The following is a 12,576-nucleotide window of genomic DNA, read 5'->3' as shown; positions in this document are numbered from 1 at the left end:
TTTTTTTTTCACCCTCTGCCATTTCCTACCCTCCTCCCACTCTGCTTTAGTATGTATGGTCGCTTTATATTCCTTCTCTCCATACACATTTTATTGATTCACAAAGTATCTTAATTAATCTAATTACTTTCAATAACAAGTTCAGCTAATCTATAAATATCTGTGAACACATGTTTGACTTTAGGAATGAAACTCTGTGAGTACAATGAATATACTTTTATTTATTATTATTATTATTTTTGGAGAGGTTTTTGCTATAGTACATGTGTGCTCATCAGAAAGACAGACAGAAATCAAGAAATCAACCCCCAGGGATGATGGCCATGTTGCAATCCCTTCTCCTCCATTCTCTTCTCAGGATTTTGGGCATGGATGACACGCGCCCAGTGTGAGTTTAAGCCACTGGGTCCGGGACTTGAACCACAGCCAACTACATGGGAGTCCAGTGACATAGCTATTATGCCAACTGCTGGTCCCAGAATACAATGAATATTCTATAAAGGAGGACCTAACAGAGGCTATATAGCTTACTGTGGTCCTTAAACAGGTATTTTTTAATATACATTTTAATTTCAAGAAAAGTAATTTTAGCTTCAATAAATGAAAGTCAAAAATGTTCACAGAATTTTGCTTAAAGCCAGGAAACAGGTTAGGATTATGTTCAAATAATAGGTACATGAACTTGTTAACAACTCAAGAGAAGACAAAAATCCTTAACTCTCGAAAACAAAGCATAGAAGAAGATTAGTAATATTTCATTCAAAAGTCATAAAATTCGATTTCACCAGTTCAGTCTCATGTACTTAATCTATCTTGTTATGGTCTGATTTTTCTATTTAAATTCTGGAAGATAACATTCAGCTCCACTTGTCTTTACTATTAAGATGGCCATTTTCTTAGTTGTTTTTGAACTCATATTTCTGTGTGTCTTTAGTTTCATGATATAGCACTCCCTTCAGAACTTCTAGGAGAGCTGGTCTTGTGTCAGTAAATTAGTTTAGGTTTTGTTTATCTGAGAATGTTCTTGTCTTCTCTTCTCATATGAAAATAATCTTGGATTTCTTTTCTCTTAACACTTTAAACATATTGTCCCATTCTTTCCTTGCCTGCATTGTTTCTGATGAGACATCTGCTGTTAGCCTGATGGGATATCTTTTATAGGTAACTTGACATTTCTCTCTTGCCAATCTTAGTGTCTTGTCTTTGTGGTTTTTGTCAATCTGGCTATAATGTGTCTCGGAGAAGACCTTGGGTTGATTCTATTTGGGGTCCTTTGTATTTCTTGGGTATGGATCTTTGAATGCTTCTCTAGTTTTGGAAAGTTTTCTTCCAAGATTTCAAAGAATAGATTACCAATGCCCTTATTAGACTCTTCACCTTCTGGGATACCAATTATCCTGTTGTTTGGACGTTTAATGGTATCTAGTATTTTTTGATATTATTCTCATTTTGGGGAGCTGTCTTTTTAGTCTTCATGATGGACTTTTCTAGTCCAGTGATTCTGTATTCTACATTTGAGATTCGATCATCTGTATGATTTAATCTACTTTTAGTACTTTCAAAGGAGGTTTTGACTTTCTATATTATAGCCTTCATCTCTAAAAGTTCCATTTGATTCTTTTTTTTCCCTTTTTTTTCATTTTTTTTTTATGTTGTGTATTTCCTCTTTCAGATCATGCAAGATCTTCCTTACCTGGAACTCATTCTCCTGCCTCTCCTGGAGGTCATTGTCTATCTTCTTTTACATCTCTGTTAGCTTTGTTACTATAAATATTCTAAATTCTTTATCAGACATTTTTGTGAGTTCCATTGTACTATTTGTGGATGAAGAGGAATTATTCTTTTCCCTTGGGGGAGTGGTATTTTTTTTGTTTGTTTGTTTTTTGGCTCATATTTCTTGTATCTCTAAGGTTATTTCTTGTCATCTGGTGAGTTATATGATTTTTTTCCTAATTTCTAGAAATTCAATCTGAGTATTCAGAGGCATGCTGGAGGAGGTGATCTGCAATCTCCTTGCCATTTCATTTTTCTATCTTTGTGCAGCAGATTCAGTGGGAATTGAGGAATATGTTGACCTTAATAGTTTTCAGATGTTTGACTGCAGTTCACTTAGTTTTGTGTAGACACTCAGTGCATGGAGGTTGAACAGAAAAGTGATCAGTTTAAAATAAAGAAGATAAGAAAAGAGAGAAAGAGAAAAAGAGAGAGAGAGAAGAAAAAAAAGTTTGTTTAAAAAAAAGTGAAAAATAAAAACACTAGTTCTCAGCTCCAATGGTGGAGTGTTCCTCTGATGGCCTGCACTTTTGCCTCTCCTAAATGGGAGGGAAGGAAAGGGGTTTATTAGCAAGATAAAGTCGGATCTGAGAGCTAAGAAAATACTTTACATTACAAAAATTAAAACAAGAAAAGTTTAAAAAATGAAACAACATAGGTACAAAGAGACAGAGAGAATGTAACAGGGGGCCCTACCACTCAAGAATGGAACCTGGAGGGTAAAGTCCCATCAGATAGTCTTCATTACTCTTAGTCCCTGAAAACACTAGTTCTCAGTTCCAACGGAAGTTTCTTCTAAAGGCCTGCATTTTTGCCTCTCCCCTTAAGAATGGAGTCTGGAGGATCAAGTCTCAGCAGAATATCTTATTACTCATTGTCCCTGAAAGCACTAGTCATCAGGTCCAATCTATCTGAAAATGTTTTATCTTTTCTTCCCATTGGAAGGATAATCTTGCTGGGTATAGAAATCTTGGTTGAAATTGTTTTTCGTTTAACATTTTGAATATATGTCCCCATTCTTTCCTTGTCTGCAACGAGAGGTTGTTTCTTGTTTCCAATGAGAGGTTGGATGTTAACCTGGTGGGATAACCTTTATAAATAACTTGACGTTTCTTTCCTGCCAATTTTGTATCTTTTCTTTGTGGTTTTGGCCAATCTGGTTGTGATGTGCCTTGGAGAAGATCTACTTGGGTTGATTCTATTTGGGGTCCTTTGTATTTCTTGGGTCTGGATATTTGAATGCCTTTCTAGGTTTGGAAAGTTTTCTTCCAGGATTTCTTGGAATACATTATCAATGCCCTTATTAGTTTCTTCATTTTTCTGGGATACTGACTATCCAGATGTTTGGGCTTTTAATAATATCTAGTGTTTTTCATATATTGTCCTCATTTTTCTTTGTTATTTTCGTAGTTTTCTTGATATTTTTTTCTAGGTCAGAGCTTATGTCTTCCACACTCAGGTTTCAATCTTCTGTGTGATCTAATCCACTTTTAGTAGTTTTAAGGGAGGTTTTAATTTCCTGTATCACAGTCTTCATCTCTAACAATTTCATTTGATTCTTTTTTATTGTGTCTATTTCTTATTTCATATCATGAAAAACTTCCTCATCTAGAGCTTGTTGCTTCTTTTTTCTTGTATCTCATTTAGCTTTGTCCCCATAAATATTCTGAATTGTTTATCTGACATTTCCACAAATTCCATTGTGTTGTCTGTAGATGATAAGGAATTGATGTTTTCCCTTGGGGGAGAGACATTTTGTTGGTTACTCATTTTGTTGTGCTTCTGTGATGGTTTCTAGTCTTCTGGTAATTTATACACTTCTTCCTAAATTCTTTGAGTTAATTCTGAGTACTCAAAGGAGTGCAGGTGGAGGTACTGCTATTGCTCTACCTCCCTGATGCTCACCAGCCACCTACACTGTTGTCACTGGGCTTGGATGATTCAAAGTCCTTCTGTCTCTCTCTGTCTTTCTGGTGAGCACATGAGACCTATAGCAAAAACTTCTCAAAAAGTATTAATTTCCATATGAAAAAGTAAGCTAATTAGACTCTGTTATAACTGTCTTTTAAAAAAAACTCTTTAATTTTATTTATCAATTATTTTTGGTATAGGGCACATACACTCGCCAAAGAGAGAGAGAAAGCGAGAAAGCAAGCCTCCAGGTCCAGCACCCAAAGTGATCATCTAGGTGGGAATCTAGCACCCCAACCACCATGCCACCTGCTGGCACGTGTACCTGTAAGCCTTTTGAAAGAATTCACTACCTCCCCCAATTCAAATCTAATAAGATAATCTTTTTGGAGAGGAAGAATATAATAATTTTCCATATAATACTGAACATCATTTCATAGGAAAAAATTATGTAGATTAACAGTAAACTACTAAGGTGATAGGAAATATTGGCAATAATTTTTTTTGTTTCTTATTCACAAGATCACTTTTCCATTTTAATACAAGGTCTAATCTGTAGGAGATTCTGATGTTAATTGAGGGAAAATTCTATCCTTTCCATTCTGATCAAACTGAGGAAGGTATCTTCTGAGGTGAAGAGCTGCCTGAATTTTGAAGTGTAGTCTGGACTCTTAAGGAGTAATCTTTGAAGTTGTTTCTTGAAGTTTCTAGGATCTGCAAGGCCTCCTTAATTTCCCTTCAGGTGTTATACAAAAATGTCAACTCAAACAGGGCAAACATACTAGGTCAAGGTCGTACTTCAGTATTGCTTGCTTCCCCACAATGTGGTTGAAATGCAATTCAGTGTGCAGCTGCCTGCCCCTTTAAGTACCTCCATGGACACCCCTCATTCAAAGAGTATTCATTCAAGTCTCACTTCTGTAAAACTGCCTCAGCCTTTTTTTTGTTTGTTTGTTTCGGAGAGGTTTTTGCTATAGGGCGCGTGCGCTCGCCAGACAGAGAGAGAGACAGAGAGACAGAAAGCGAGAAATCATCCCCCCAGGGGGGATGGCCACGCCACAATCCCTTCTCCTCCAGTCTCCTCTTGGGATCTTGGGCACGCACGCACATGTGCCTGGTGTGAGTTTTAAGCCACCAGGTCCGGGATGCAAACCACGGTCGACTACGTGGGAGTCCAGCGACATAGCCATTACGCTAACTGCTGGTCCCTGCCTCAGCCTTTCGAACAGTTTTTCAGAAAGATCTTTTCTGTTGCTCATTATTGAAAAACGATCCCAGACATGCATACTTTCCAGGGTGGGCAAGACAGATGTGATGTCTTCGGAGCAAGCTGCCCGGTAGCGAGTGATTTACCAGCAGTGCTCTGCAGAATGCACACGTCGCCTTGAACCATTTGCTTTCTTTGCAAAGCAGATCTAAATAGCAGTAAGTGCCTGCACTCAGCTTGGCTGGGATACAGAAATCCACATTAGTTCCCAGTAACAGTGACTGTTTCCATTCTTCTCGAAATGAACTATCTCTTGTGCCTTTCCAGTATTTCCTCTCAGGAGCTCTTATGTGGGCATGATAGACCCACATGGAAACCACTGGAGAAAGGGTGCAAGGAGACTGCTGCCACATTTACTGCTCCTGAGTGGAGTATTAGGGAGATGTACGTAGGAAAAGCCAGGCTAGGTAAACAGCACAGTGGAGACCTCATGCTTCTTGCTGTGCCCCCCCGTAACTGCAGGAAGCCCAATTCTCTTCTGAAAATCGAATACTTTCTAGTCATCTGATCATCCTTGCTGGTGAAAGGGACAGCATCAAATTAATGGCCTGGTGCCAAGCTTGACATCTCCTTCAAATCAAAGAATTCTTGCTTAAGTTTGTCCTTCTCAATTACTTGCAGTATAAAAAGATATTATAAATCTGGTAACTAACTCTAATTTTTAGAATCCACCTTTGGAGAAGTTAATCACATTTTCATCCTGCGCAAATGCAGGTGCTGCTTTCTGTAGGAGGTACTTGGCATAACAGATGTTGACATGCTTTTCCTCTTTACTCAGCCGTTCCCAGGATCCTCTAGAAAGAGGACTTGAATGAGATTCTACCACTGTGCAGTTTTTCCTTTATTTGCGGCAGGTTCGTAATGCGTCCTTCAAGGCAGAAATGCCATTTTAGATGTCCTGTTGCTCAAAGGTCACAGGAAACAGCAGCACCACAGTGTACTTGTAGTCCAAGGCACATGGGCCCTTTAGCCCAGCAACTCAGCCACTAAGGCACCGTGGGGCCTAGGGAAGGACATCTGGAGGAGGGATACGGAGGCACAGCATTGACGGGATGGGGAGGTGTGGTGTTATCTGTTGAAGATATTTTGAGCAACTGGACTGGGGAGAAATGTTCACATATTGAAATGTTCACTTTGTAAGCTAAATAATATGATCGAATGTATAAAAAAATTAAAAATTAAATTAAAGAAAGTATGATTACATCTTAAAAAAAGAAAAAAGAACTAAGTTCAATACTTCTATTGAAAATGGTTAAAGATACTGGAGACAATGTGGGAAGAGGGTGGGAAAAGGGGGAGAGTGTAAGGAAAGAAATTAGGGAGGAAAATAGAGAGGCAAAACATTTATGGGACACAGAAATGGATTATTATCTGCCGATAATGTGTTTTATATCCTCAACTGAACTAGTGTGAAGTGTATTCATGTTGGGTAAGTTCAACTTACAAGCTAAGTGATGTATAGTGATTAAATGTATAAGGAATTATAGTAAAAAATAAGAATAAATTTAAATAAGTTCAATGCCACTGCACATTATTCTAGACCACTGCTGAGACCCACCTTGGCTGATGATGAACTGTTCATGTCCGATGCCCCCTTGTCTGGAGGCCTGTTTGATATCACCTGATGCAAAAAGGCTGCTTGTGGCTGCTTCTAAGTAAGGTCTGGACTGTTTCTCAAGCCCCCAGGTCCAGGACTGGAGGTCCACTTGGCCATGTGGGATCCAGCTGACTTCACCACCTGACCACAGATCCAGCCGCTTTATCTTTTTATATTTGCTAAATAGAGATGTGTTCCAGGGCATCTTCAAAAATGTCTTCCTCATTTCCAGCTCCACTCAACACCATCTTTGTCCTCTTGCTGCAGCTGCCTAAAAACCAGCCAGGAACTCGATCCTCTGCTACTGCTCTGGGCTCCCCCCAGAGCTTGTGAGGAAGGACAGGGGCACCCTGCGCTGCCGCTGGGGCCCAGGCTGCGCCTGAGTGTAGCCACCTTTCTTTGCTTTTACTATTTGTCCACATGAATCTCCAATATAAAAACAAGTGTTTACGCAGAGGCGAGGGTTCTGGAAGTGTGAACGGGTACTCAGCAGCTTAAACTCATGCTGGGCACATGTGCATGTGTGACCAAAGTCCCGAGAGGAGACTGGAGAAGGGATTGCGCATGGCCATCCCCCCTGGAGGGTGATTTCTTGCTTTCTGTCTCTCTGTCTCTTCAGCGAGCACACACATCCTAGAGCAAAAATCACTCTCGCAAAAAAAAAAAAAGAATTATCAACAGATTGTCTTTCATCACACCTTCTGTCTTGGAGCATCCCCAGTTTCTGAGTGACTGGATACATCATGGTCCCTGTTACAGGTGTCATTCATCTCGGGATGTTCTAGGCAGCCTGGGGTGATTGTTCTGTAAAATCCTAACTAAAAGTTAGGGCAAGTTTGGCCAGCAGATGGCATATAGTTAAGGTCTTCGGATCACATGTGGCCACTTTGCAAATCCGTAGGTTGAAAAACACCCAGGGATGCATGTGGAAGGGTCCCCAAAAGCCAGCAAGGAAAATAGAGGAGAAAGGATTGCAGCTTGGCCTTCCCCAGTGGTGGGTGTTTTTTACTTTCCCTCTTCTTCCCTCTCTCTCTCTGCCCTCCTCTCTCTCCTTGGTGAGTGCACTTGCCCTATAGCAAACTTAGAAAAAAGGAGGGAGGGGGGCAGGGCAGATTGAGTAAAACTGATTGAAAATATCTAACCAGCAATGTTAACAGATGAACCTTTTATGCTTCTTTGTTTGTTTTAAATTGTTTTATTGATTTATTTTTAGTTTATTTCAGGAGAAGGAGAGAACGTGGGCACCAATACCAGGGGCTCCTGGGGGCCATCTGCCCCGCCCCCCCCCCCCGAGTCTCGGTGAGCCGGGGTCACAGATCCTGCATGTAAATGAAACTCCAGGGCATGAGCCCGGATCCACCCCTGGACCTTTACCTGTAGGTTGAGTTGCCTTACTGCTGGACCACAACCTGGCCCTGAACCTACTTTGGATGTCATTTGAAGAGAAAAAAGTCATTTCAGAGGAAAATCATTAGTATTGCTAAGTTAAAGTATTAAAAATGGGAACAAATTCCTATGGAATATGGACATCGTTAAGAGGAGAAAAGCACCAATTAGCTACAGTTTGAGAAATCCCTCGAGGTTTCTATGACTTGAGTAAAGCTCAAGGTGAGTTCCCTAGAGCTGCAGACCCTTTAGGTGTGGACACCAGCAAAGGTGCACGAAGTGGAGGCACGGTGATTCCAGCTCCTGGAGACTGGAGCTGGGTCCTGGCCAGAGCCTGCGCCAGGCTAGGTCTGCCTGCCCAGCTGTTCTGCACTGTGGTCTGGACTAGGACTAAGTTGGGCTGCACTATGATGGGCATTAAGTGGAAAGTGCCCAGCAGGGAGGCCAGCTTCAGGAGTGGGGCGGGGATGCAGCTCAGAGCCCCTTGGCCTGCCTGAGAGTGCAAGAAGGCTACCAGACCCTGAGCCAGAGAGCCCGGGGGGTAGCCCGGCTAGTGTCCTGGTGACCTAACTGGCTCTCCTTGGCTGACCCTTGGGAAGTGTGTGGGGGCAACATAGTCCATGCTGATGTTGTACATCCTGACATGGCGCTAGGGAAAAATCCATGTTGAAGTATCGTTGTGACTTGTCCATGCTGAAGTGTCCTTGTGATGCAGACATGGTTGCTGCTCATGCATCTGCTGCTGATTCCCTATGACATGGTTGAGCACGAGGCCCAGCTGGGGCAGGCAGAGAGCAGGGCCCGGAGAGGACCTGTGGGACAGAGGGAGGCCTGGTACGAGCATTTGCCTTGCAGTTCAGAGTTAGAATACAGCTTGAAAGTAGCAATGAGATAATAAAACCTCAGTTTCTAATTTTGCTACTCCAGAGTAATGGTAGACCAGGTCTTGGCCAGGGGTTTCACATCTGTCTTTAGCTGGGCAGCCAGTGTATAAGCCAGATAAAAGTGCTTAGCTCTACATGAAGTGGGTTGAGGGGCGGAGGGTCCTGGACTCCCATCTGATCCTATTTTCTTGAAGAAATGAGAAATTAGGGATCAGCTGATTTGAAAACTGCTGGTCAGACATTTTGGACTTATCTTTTTTCACTAGGTTGGTGTTCTTCTAGTAACAACATAATTTCTAGGTGCCCATGGTCAAATTTACAGTCTTCCAAAAAAGGTCCAGAGTACTGGCCATACAATCCTGTTAGCCACTGGGAAATAGCGCTGTGAAAGTACACAGGTTAAGAAAAATGCATCTGAGAACTTTTTGTGGAGATAGCATGCCTGCTTTCAAGAAGATAATTTTGTGTCAATATTTGCCGGTAGACGGTGTAATTACCGTGTGTGTATCAGCAGCTGCAGTGTGAAAGCAGAGCACAGGATAACACTCTTCTCTTATACTGACATCCTTCTTTGTTATGTACTGACCTCAAGGTCAGTCATTGTATATGTTTACACACGCACAGCATGCGGTCCCAAGAAACTGACAATCCTTCCGTTCAGTCATCTGTCAGTCTGTAGAAATGAACATGCAGGGCTCAGGTAAGACCTTTTGTCATTGTTCCTTGCTCCCGTTGTTACAAGAAAGGACTCAAAAGTAAGTGACTTAAACAGGAATTTATTACTCATCAGTCTGGAGGCAGGAAGTCCAAGATGGAGGTGCAAGCTGATTCCATACCTGTTTAGGACCCCTTTCTGGCTTGCAGATGGCCACCTTCTTGTTGTTTCCTCACAGGGAGGAGAGCTCTATCTCTTCTGCCTATAAAGCCTCTAATCCCATCACAAGAGTTCTGCCCTTATGAGCTCATCTAAACCTAATCACCCCTCAAAGGCCTGGCTCCAAATGCCATGACAGTGGGATCTGGGCCTCGACATGGGAATCTGGGAGGTTCACTTCACAGCACTTCTCCTTTGCTCACTCATTCATCTCTGGTGGGTCGGGAGGAGCTTCCTGCCTCACTGATGACAGCACCTAGGAAGATTGAAGTGACCTTGACCAAGCCATAGTTACCTTTTTCTTCTAGGTTTTTGATTTTTTAGTTACTCTTTGGTTTTGAGAGTCAACTTGATGGATCCTTCATCTGTAATTAATAGAGAAAGCTTCAATTCCTCATGTAGCGTGGACAACACTCAATGCTCCTTCATATTTTTCTTCCTTCCTTCTAGATGCACAGCTGGCCTAGAGTGCATGCATAGCACTGTCCTGTTTAAGAAGCTATGCATTAATCTAGTTTGACTCAGCTCTCTGTTGGGCTTATTTCTAGTCGTATGTATGTACATGAGCACAGATGTGACTTTTAAGGAGATGTAGTTGTGAAAGCAGTTCCTCTCATGTCATGTTGCCCAGGCCACCACCACCACCATGTTAAGAGGCATGTCTGATTCCCATTACATGGTTATTTTTTAATTCCTTCCTTCTCTTTCTTTTTCTTTCTTTCTTTCTTCTTTCTTTCTTCCTTTCTTCCTTCCTTCCTTCCTTTCTTTCTTTCTTTCTTCCTTTCTTTCTTTCTTTCTTTCTTTCTTTCTTTCTTTCTTTCTTTCTTTCTTTCTTTCTTTCTTTCTTTCTTTTTCTTTCTCTTTCTTTCTTCTTCCTTTCTTCTTTCTCTCTCTCTCTTTTTTTCTTTCTTTTTCTTTCTCTCTCTCTCTTTCTCTCTTTCTTTCTCTCTCTCTTTCTTTCTTTCTTTTATTTTTTCTTTCTTTCTTTCATTTTCTTGGTTGGGGTTTTTGCTATAGGGTGTGTGTGCTTGCCAGAAAGACAGAGACAGAGAAACAGAAAGTGAGAAATCATCCCCCGGGGGAATGGCCACACCACAATCCCTTCTCCTCCATTCTCCTCCTGGGATCTTAGGCACGCATGCACATGTGCCCAGTGTGAGTTTAAGCCACCAGGTCTAGGACTCACACCGTGGTCAACTACATGGGAGTCCAGAGACATAGCCATTATGTCAACTGCTGGTCCCCACATGGTTATTTATTTATTTAGTTAGTTTTGGAGAGGTTTTTGCTATAGGGTGCATGTACTCACCAGAAAGACAGAGACAGAGAGACAGAAAGTGAGAAATCATCCCCCGGGGGAATGGCCACACCACAGTCTCCTCTCCTCCACTGTCCTCTTGGGATCTTGGGCACGCATACACACCTGGTGTGAGTTTAATTCACTGGATCTGGGACTCAAACAACAGTTGACTACATGGGGGTCCAGTGACATAGCCATTGCGCCAACTGCTGGTCTCCATCACATGGTTATTGGAGAATGAAGGAACCGCCGCCAACTCATCAAGTGTACAGCACATGAGCCAGCCCTTCCCTTGGCCAAACAGAGAAGCAGGTACGAGGCGAGGCCTTCACTGCATGACCCTCTTGTCCTACTGAAAATTATGGGGCTGTCCTGGTTTCAGGTTCTAAGATTTAATACTTGGGTCATTCAGTTTAGAGATTGTTTAAATGTTTGTTAATTGAGAAAAAATGGCTTTAAGGTAAGTTGACCTGGCTTGCTATATACATTTTCTAGTGATATTATAGATCTTTGATCATTCTGCCTGTTTTAGTTTTAAAGAAGGAGTCAAAAATGTGGAACATCCAAAATAGTCACGTAGGGCCAGTTTTAATGCTATTTGTATGCCATTGAGAGAGATGAAAAGAGAGGATAGCACTGGAGCGTGCATTCGGGATAAACAGTGAATGGTTTCTTCCACGTATGCCATGGTATAACCCAAGAGATTATCAAGCTATCTCTCAACACTTTGCATTTTGTGTAAGATTAGGTGTGTACATCAGCAAAGCTGACAAAGCCTCAGCTAGATTGATCAAGATAGTAAAAGTGAAGACTCAGATACTAAAATCAGGGACATTGTTAGTGACTTTTTGGCAATGAAAAAGATTGCAAGGAAATTCCAAAACAGTGGATAATCTGGACAAATTCCTAGAAAGACATAAACTAACATGACTTAAGAAATAGAAAATCTGGATAAGCCTATAACAAGCAAACACATCTAATTAGTAATAAAAAAACAAACAAGACAAGACAACAACAAAAAACTAACCACAATGAAAAGCCCAGGACCAGATGGCTTCTCTGCAGAACTGAACCAAACACTCTAAGAATTTACATCACTTCTTCACAAATGTTTAGAAAAATAGAAGAGAGAATCCTTTTCAACTCAAGTTTTTTCTTTATTCATTATAAAAAGTGTGCATATCACATGAAAGAGAGAGAGAGAGAAAAGCACCTGCCACGTGTTCTGGTCATGCTGTGATCCCCTTCCTCCAGTCCTTCTGCTTATTGTATTTGGCACGTGTGTGCATGCCTGGCACGTTTCAGGCTGACTGGGCCAGGGATTTGAACCATGGCTGCCATGTGGGATCTAGCTTCTTTCTTTCTTTTCCATAGCATTTAGTCTTCCCCCCCCCATTTAATTGATTTGCTAATGAACTTAGTTTGTCTAAATATTTGCAATAACAAGCAAAGCTGATACATACATACACAAGAACCCATGTCTGACTTTAGGCATAAACCTCAGTGAGCAGAATGAACATACTATAAAATAGTACCTAGCTGGGGCTATATAGCTTACTGTGGTCATCAAATACACAGTTTTTT

At 41.4% G+C, this 12,576-nt stretch overlaps 1 pseudogene; it reads right to left on the bottom strand.

Moving 5' to 3' along the window:
• Nucleotides 1-6,533, bottom strand: part of LOC102488951 (tetratricopeptide repeat protein 39B pseudogene) — a 13,715-nt pseudogene extending 7,182 nt beyond the window's left edge.
• Between the last annotated feature and the right edge of the window lie 6,043 nt (nucleotides 6,534-12,576).

The sequence above is a fragment of the Tupaia chinensis genome, unplaced genomic scaffold (genome assembly GCF_000334495.1).
Source record: "Tupaia chinensis unplaced genomic scaffold, TupChi_1.0 Scaffold144752_1, whole genome shotgun sequence".
Classification (NCBI taxonomy): domain Eukaryota; kingdom Metazoa; phylum Chordata; class Mammalia; order Scandentia; family Tupaiidae; genus Tupaia; species Tupaia belangeri.
This window is presented reverse-complemented; position numbering and strand designations above follow the sequence as displayed.